We start from the raw sequence: 9,508 nt of genomic DNA, 5'->3' as shown, positions 1-9,508 counted from the left end.
GAGTTACTAACTTATGCGCACAAGTTACACAACTTGTGCGCACGAGTTACTAACTTTGCACGAAGTTACACGTGATCTTATAGACATGCGCTGTTTTGCTAAAGAGACTACTTTATGGAACGCCGTAGCTGCCGAATACGAACATGTGTTTAAATACATGAATGCACATACTTTTCAATATCTTCACATTTTGTGTCTATATATACTAGGTATGTCAAAAGATCTGAAATTTAATACTCGGATACTCGGTCATGATACTCGATTTTGGCAGTCTGATTGTACAACACCGTCAGGTTTATAGAAGTCGGTATGTCTGCTTTTACGAGACATAAATTATTAAAAAAAATATTTTCAGCAGTACCAATTGAGAAGAGGGTAGAAGGGGTCCTGATCCCGAAATCCCGGGCTTAAAACATGAAGACCTGAGGTCCCGAGTTAGAATAGAATAGATTTAAATCCCAACATCCCAAAATTCGAAAAAAGAATTCCAAAATCCTGAAAAGGTCAATCCTAAAATCCAGAGCTTAAAATACCAGATCCGGTAGTCCGGATAAAGTTGCTATCCCCCCTCAATTGACAATTACCATATTTTTATAATAAGTATATATCATGTTTAACAACACAAAATTAAAAGCTCCTTACTGAGCACCCACCAACCATAGTAAAAATAGATTCATCAAGGTAGAAATGTTACAACCAGAATTTAAGATTCTTAATTTGTTGTTTATTTGCATACTTAGATATAGGAAGATGTGGTATGAATGCCAATTAGACAACTCTCTATCCAAGTAATAATACCGTTAATTCAGAAATTATTGCGATGTTTCTGTTATTGAAACAAATACAACTGGGTTTTAATCTCAATAATTCAAACTCACATTTTCAAATATTTTATATCAATTAAACAGTATTTTTTTTTCGTGTCGCAAAAATTGAAAACGCATTATAGTCTTACAGCTAATTTCCTAATGCATGTAGAGCAACACTTTGGTTAGCTTTCTTGCATTGTTTGTATAATTATAACGGGATAACATCCAATTGAATTTAAATATCATATAATATGCAGGTTTACACACCTATATGAAGATGTCAATCTTAATTACAAAGCTTAAATAAACAATTATACAAACAAAGCAAGCAATCCAACCAAACTTTTACTCTACAAGCAGTAGGAAATTAGCTGTAAATGATAAAATCACAATAATAAATGCACACAATTATTTCTGAGTTTACATTATATAAAAGTAAACCATTGTACGTCAAGGTACTATCTTTAACTTTGGTGTACTGTTAATTGTACACCTATTTTTACCACAGAACCCACAAGTTTGACACATTTTTTTTACCAAGATACAAAAAATCTACAATGCACTTATTACAAATGTAGCAAGGTTTTATTTTGAGAACACTGAATCTGCATGAGGACTACAGCTTTCATATGTTAGATTATCCCTGTAAAAAAATAAGTGGATTTTTACTCATAAATCCACTGAATTTCTTAATTTTCATTAAAAAATGTTATTACTACAGTTTATAGACTGTACCAAATAATTATGCACTGATTAATTGCAAACACTCTGTCATAATGTTTAAACTGATCATTTTATTCTATTCTTTTTAGATACCATGTAATAATATAAGATGTCAGCACATGAACAATGTTCACACTGGAAAAAGACATGACAAAATCTGGGATGCCAACACAAAATTAGCTACAGGTATGTGCTATCACATGTACAATTCTTGCCAGATTTTTATAAATAACAACATTATCAAAGGTTTAGATCTGTGCTACCTTTGAAAAGTTGTGATGATCAACAGTTTTTTTAAAAGATTCAGTCTCTTATGAATATTACTTTTAGGGCTATTTTATTGTTAAACATAGTGCTCTAAGGTGTACAATTCTTGCCAAATTTCTATCAAAGTTTTATGCCTGTATAGCTAGAAAATTTAAAAAATCAGTGTAAATTAAATTTATTAAACTTTTAAAAAGAGTAATGCCTCATGGAAATATTAATTATGTTGGAAATTATGTTGTATTTTTTCTAAAGCCAATATATATAAGATAAATTGATTTCTTTTTTATTAGATAAAAATGTGAAGTTTACAGTTATTGTCCTTGTATAGATAAAATATATGTAATTTTGGGCACTCTGATCTTTTTGGTTTGATTTTAGTTTATGTTCATCTCAGTTTTCATAAATATTGAATAGTTTGTAATTATTGAACATTGTATGTGTACTTTCAGCAATGGTGCATACTGGAATTGGTGGTAGACAAGTTAATTCCTTTTTAACTGCTCTAAATATCCCACCTGTGAGTAATACTTTACTTAGTGCAAGACAAAGGGAATCTGGAAGTGCCATTGAAACAGTAGCAGAGACTTCTATAGCTATATGTTTATCTCAAGAAATTGTGATCACTAAACAGTGAGTTCCACATTTACCACATTTTATATAAACAATATAAAAAGGTTGCAAAAGTAAACATAATTTGAAATTGTAGCGTTTTAGAAACAGTCTTGCAATGCTGATGTTTGGTGAAGCAAGTTGGTTAGACCACACTAGATATTGGACAAAGGGGAACAACTCTTATTCAAAGCAGTTCAGCAGTAAATGATATCTGTGTTCCATTGATGCTGTTGTAAATATTTACACCATCTGGAATGATAAGTTTAAAGAATTAAATTATGTAATTTTCATGCCCAAATCAGTCTATATCAAATTATTTGAGCTGGTTACTCTAACCTTAAAAGAACATTTTCTTCTATATTTTCAGCTAAAAAAATTAAAAATATCATTGTTACAGTATACAGATATTTTTTCCAGGAAATTTGACAGTAATGAGTCGACTGTGATGACCATGTTGATGGTGTATGGCATAATGTGAAAATTCTCAAGTTACTAAGGTTTTCTTTTTTTCAATTAGCTACAGATGTAAATTTGAAAATGGAAAACCAACATAAAATTATTATTTTCATAATATCCAATAATACATATGGTGTAGCATTCTACTGTTTTCATTGGATATATATCAATTACGAGTTTCAGAGGTTATTTTCTATACATATTTCCTTAGCTTTGTTTCAACTTTATGTTTATTGACGCTATTTATCAATTTATATGTATAGTGGTGGTCAATTAAAAAAACCCCGTGCTTTCATATCATGACGTCACACATATAACAACCACAGAGGAAGTGCTCCAGCAGACAATAAGAAATAAAGTTTTTCACTGGATATTTCTGTGTCATTTTGGTCTCTTGTAGAGAGTTGTCTCAATGGCAATCATACCACATCTATTTTTTATATGTTATCATTCTTGCAAATTTTTTTTTATTAAAAACACACAGAAAGAACATATAGCGCACATTGTACACTTTTTGCCTAATACATTACTTACATATGTAATATGAAAATTCAGGGCTTTCACTCAGTCAGTACATTATGTATGGACTTTTAAGATTATATTGACACTCAGACTTCGTCCTAGTTCAATATATTACATCTAATCCCTGTATTAAGTGTCTTATGAGAGTAGTGATCATAGGCAGATCTAAGGGGGCTCTGAGGGGCCCAGGCCCCCCTTTTTTGGGAAAAATTTGGTTGAGTATACAGGGAATCACTGAAGCATGACTGGAGTGCCCCCCTTATGTCAGTAAGCCCCCCTTTACAAAAAGTTAAATTTCACTGCACACAATTCAAATCAAACCTGAATTATTTTATTGCTGTACAATAAATTTGATATTTTGAATTACAGGTCACTGTTCCATGATTGGTACAGAAACAGGAAAAGTTTTAGGGTTCAGTGTCCGCAGCAAGTATTGTAAAATGTGTGATAAAGCAACCAGAAAAGAAGTACAGGCAAAGTCACATGACTGCAGAATGAACTGGGATGGCAATGGAGCAAGACATGGTAGTAGAAATGGTCCAAAGTATCAAAAGCAAATGGACTAATGTTGGTACAATCATAGCAGATGACGATACTACTACAATAGCAAGACTAAGAAAATCTGTTGATCCCAATATTAAAAAAAAATGACTGACAAGAATCATGTTAAAAAGAATATTGCAAACGCACTTTACCAGCTTAAAGCAAAACATAAAAAACTTACACCAAAGGTAATCACATACTTGATAAACTGCCTTACCTATATGCTGTGCCAAAATCAAGACAACTCTAAAGGGGTAGAGAAAGGTTTGGAGGCTGTTGAAAGACATCCTTTTGGTGACCACTCATTTTGTGACAAATCATGGTGTTTACACAAAGAAAATGCTTCAAAAAAATATTCTTCTTTACCTTTTGGAAAGCCTTTAAAGGATATACCTCTTCAGACTGACTTGATGGGTCTAATGAAAGGATATAAGAAACAGAGCCAAAAGTTGTTAGGTAGTACCCAGGGAAACGAGAGTTTCAACAAGAGTGTTGCATCAAAAGCGCCAAAATCTCATTTTTATAGCCGCTCATCAAGTCTGAATGTGTGGGTTGCTGCTTCAGTTGCACAGAAAAATTATGGACAGTACTATTTGATGAGGGTATGTATGTTACTTATAGCAAGTTATATGGGAAAAAGGAGATGAGGAGTATATGTCATTGAGAAAACATACAAAAGAGAAAAAGTAAGACATATTGGGGAAAACTCATATCTGGTTGAGTAATATTATAGCTCAACAAAATGATGTTAAAACCTATCTCATGGTGAAGGAATTAGTTTGAGTATGGATTAATACATCTACATTACGCATAATATTTAGAGGTTGTAAACAAAAAAGATTAACTACTAAATATTTTTTTCAATATTTGTTAAAGAAAAAAGGTTATTAAAAGTTGTTTCATGCTTCGCTTTTTACATAGGAAACAAAGACAGGTTGAAGAGGTCGTCATGAATAATTAAATATTGTCTACATATGATAAGCATATAATTTTAAACAATGTTCACTGCAAACATCATGTTATTGACATTACGTGGTCTAAAATGTGTGGATAAACAAGTAAATACTTAACAATAAAAACAACTGAATAAAAAGATACCTGCAATAAAGAAAAGTTACATCTATGATAGTAAGCTCACAGCACTTCACTTATTGTCAAAGATATAGAATAAATATATTTTTCAGGTCAACTATAACATAGGCTTTTCTCCAGGTGTTCATACAAAACGACTTGCAATACTTAGAGACCTTCACAAGCAAGGAAAAGGAGAGCAATAAGCATTACCAGGAAAGAAAAAATCAGAAGGATCCAGCTACGAAACAGAAGGTAAATAATTATTTTAACTGCATTTAAAAAAAAAATGAGGGAGATTTATATGTATGTCAGTGGATTCACAATGACTGGTAAATTGACCTCTTAGTACTACGCATGTAAGGACTACAAATTTACTTTTCCAGCTCCTACATCATACATGAAGGTCTGGTTTACGCTTTATTTCCAGGCGTTATACTCCTTAAAATTTCGTACGGGTGGTCATTTCATAAATATAAGAGAAAATAGTACTAAATTGTTTTTCATTACCTGAATATAGAAACTTGAGGATCATGGAAAGAATAAAAAGCATTACAAATTCTATCAACCTTTCAAATGCAACAAATGGTTTAGAAATGAATTTTGCAACTACATTGACATTAGTGTCAAAGTAAACCTAAATTATTATCATTATTTATTGTTTTAACAAAGGCTAGAATGACTTTCAATTAAAATGTTATTTTTGAAGGGTGAAGATAAATGCAGTTAAAGAGATGTGTGAGGGCACAAGTTACCGCTGTGAAATTGATTTGCAGGACCACCAAGTGAAATTCCTTCAGCACCTGTTCCACCAGAAGGTCACTGCAATATTCCAAATACTGCAAAAGTTATTTGCTTTGACTTGGAAACCACTAGTTTAGGTATATAATTTGTTGATTTAATGACATAGTTCAAGGTTATTGCATGAATACTGGTGAATATAGGGAAAATTTCATATTACACAAGCTCAAATGTTAATAACAAATCCAAGTACAATATAAAGATGTATGATATTATCAATATTCTTGCAATATAACACTTTGACCTATGATAGTAAAGAATAACAAACTTTTTAAAAAAATATATTTTTGTCACTGATTACATTGTTTACATGTAAGATAGAAGCTCTGTTTGCACTAGTGCAAAAAAAAAGGATAAAAGATACCAGAGGAACAGTCAAACTCATAAATTGAAAATAAACTGACAATAAGATGGCTAAAAATGAAAAAAGACAAACAGACAAATAATAGTACACAAGAAATAACATAGAAAACTATAAAGACTTAGCAACATCAACATTCATTAGAATATGAAAAATGAGGATTTTGATATAATTGACAATGAGGCTTATTTATCCACCATGGTTCAAATAAAGTTAATGTTATCAATTAAAGGCAAACATATGACCTTCAACAATATGCTAGATAAACTGATGCTGTAATTATATAAGACTTGTATATATTTTATGAATGAATTGTTGCTTTATCAACATAGTCCCCTTGCCTTTCATGAATGTGACCTACCGAATTAGACTATTTACCGGATTTGTAATCACATAAGCAACACGACGGGTGCCACATGTGGAGCAGGATCTGCTTACCCTTCCGGAGCACCTGAGATCACCCCTAGTTTTTGGTTGGGTTCGTGTTGTTTATTCTTTAGTTTTCTATGTTGTGTCATGTGTACTATTGTTTTTCTGTTTGTCTTTTTCATTTTTAGCCATGGCGTTGTCAGTTTGTTTTAGATTTATGAGTTTGACTGTCCCTTTGGTATCTTTCGTCCCTCTTTTAGATGGGTAGATTTATCAAATGGGTATAAAACTGCATTTCTCATATATATTTCTAAAATAGTTCAACTTGAGAAGATTTTCCCTTATATTTGCCATAAAACTATATCTATTTAAAAAAGAAACCAATGACTGATGGTGACAGTTGCATGAACCACTTTTATCTCTAAACACTTGCACTTGGTAATGTATTAAAATTAAAATATTGGGTTTTTTTTTATAGCAAGGGACTCACATATAACATAGATTGCAGCAGTCAATGGAAAATCTCACTGGACTTCCTACGTAATACCAAAATTACCCATTTCCAGTCAATCCAGTGAGGTAACAGGTCTTACTATGAGAAATGGACGTATGTTCCACCAAGGAAAACTTGTGGAATCTTCAACGAATTTCTTAAAGCTGCAGGTCATAACATCTACCTCACAGGCCATAACCTTAAGACCTTTGATTGCCCCATTTTAATTAATACCCTTAAATCTGTTGGAAAGACTGAAGAATTGAAAAAATATGTAGAAGGATTTGTAGATACCAGGCTGCTTTTTAAAATTAACAATCCAGATCTCAAGTCTTTTAGTTAAGTTAACTTGATAAAAATTCTTATGAATTGCAATTATGATGCACATGATGCACTAGAAGGTGTGATTTACCTTCAAAAACTATTGGATTTCTCAAATATTAGAATAGCTGATCCTAAATTTTCCACTGCAACTTTCACTATACAGGCAGCATATTTTTCTCATGACCAAATTATTTTGACTAAGTTAAACCTTCTATCACTAAAGGAATTTATTGATCAGAAAGTAATAAGCATTGGAATTGCTCATATTTAAACAAATCTTCACTTCTACTAGCATTTTCCAGAGGCCAGGAAGAAGGAATTAGACAACTATTTTCAGAGGAATGTTGTAACCAGGGAACAAGAGTGACAAAGTCGTCAAAGATTATCCATGCTGTTTCAAACTTTATCAAACAACACTTGACTGAAAGTTAATTTATTAATGACTTTAAGTTAATCCATTTATGTGGTCTAATTTTTAATGTTGGACAGCAGGTCAACAGGGATGAGATGTGAAATGAGATAATTTCTGAAATCTGTTTTCTAATACTTTGAAATATGAGTGGGGTATTGTTACCAAGTCATCAACACATGCTTTCTAATTTTAGTCATTTTGCCATTGTAATTCCTCAGACTTTTTTTATATGCCACTACTTCATCATTTATATATCTGGTCTTACGTTATAATCATTAAAATTCAGGGGATATAAAAAGTGTGAAAGAAATAAGCATTAGCTAGCAAAACATATATCCTAATTTATTTTTTTTATGAGATAATCAACATGAAACTGTCTTGTATGCACACCAAGCACCTATTTCCGAGGGCTTGCAATGTAAATTTTATATTGGTTCTTTTGTATATTAACACTGAAAGAATCTTAATGCTTGAAGTAAACTATTTGTAGAGAAAATTTTGGAATTAAGGGTTATTTTTATGATAAATTTCCAGAAAATTACAAAAATAGCAAAGCATGTGTTCTTTATTATTTTATTTATGCCAAAGAACAATGTATTTAGCAGATAAAACCCACAAATTAATGTTTAAACTTGATTACTGAAGAAAAAAATTAAGAAATCTGCTGTTTTTAATGGGATTTTTTTTTCATAATATGTGATTTGTGGGTGAGGGATCGTTAAATGGCATAAACTTTCTTATATGCGCACCTACCTCCAATTTGTTTTGGCTTAAAATGTTAATGTTATGTAGGTCCACATGTTTGCTAAGTTTTAAAAAAAAGTTTAATTAGGGAAGTTTAGTATTTTTTTGGTAAAAGTTGGAATTTGGGCTATTTTTTGTGATAAATTATGAAATTTTTTGTTCACTAAAATGACAAAAAAAAAATAATGTGTATTCAGATGGGGTATTATTTATATTATTTGTATGTAAGGCATAGTATTAAAGAGATACAGCACAGGAACTGAGTTGTTCACTTGATTACTTGGGAACAAAATCATGTTTTGTCGGTTTTTATTGGATTTTTCACTTTTTCCATATTCCATAAATAGTCAATTTTCAATCGGCCGTAGTTTTCTTAAATGAACACCTACCTACAATTTGTTTTTAAAAAACACTACAGAATTTATCTGTCTACAGGATTATCATATTCATTTAAAAAAGTTTTATTCAGGAAATTTTTGACTCTTCAGAAGAGAACATCCTTAAAAGTTTAAAATCTCATTTTTAGGACTAGATATATGCGTCAAAGGAAAGAACTAAGTAGTGATCGGTACAATTGATGATTGGCAACTGATGAAATACTGTAATTTTAGAAATTATTGTCGAGGTTATATTCATGCTAATAGTGCGACAGGGTGAGTATTGTAAAATAATAAACATCCGCATTCTTATATCTGAAACTTATATATGTATGTAGATTTTCCTGAAGTCGCAAAAATTAATCTCTCATTATCGGCCTCTGAATTTATAGTTGTTAACCCAAGACTGTTCTGAATGAAACCATCCAACATTTGTCAACTGAATATATTTAGATTTAAAATGTTACATCGGATTCCTTTTAAAATTTTATCCATACCAAGGAAGTAAATGTATTCAACCAGCAAACAATCCAAACAGTCATTGCTACCCTCCGTTATGCTGGAATAAATTTGACTGAAAAGTTTTCAAAATTGCTTTCCAAAATAAAAATAAAACTTTTTTGG

The 9,508-nt window shown here is 31.3% G+C and overlaps 1 pseudogene; it reads left to right on the top strand.

Annotated features, from left to right (window-relative positions):
- The first annotated feature begins 3,410 nt into the window (after positions 1–3,410).
- LOC143055125 (uncharacterized) lies at positions 3,411–8,628 on the top strand (annotated as a pseudogene).
- Positions 8,629–9,508: the final 880 nt, after the last annotated feature.

The sequence above is a fragment of the Mytilus galloprovincialis genome, chromosome 12 (genome assembly GCF_965363235.1).
Source record: "Mytilus galloprovincialis chromosome 12, xbMytGall1.hap1.1, whole genome shotgun sequence".
NCBI lineage: Eukaryota > Metazoa > Mollusca > Bivalvia > Mytilida > Mytilidae > Mytilus > Mytilus galloprovincialis.
Note: the sequence above shows the minus strand (reverse complement) of the source record. Positions and strands in the feature narration are given on the sequence as shown.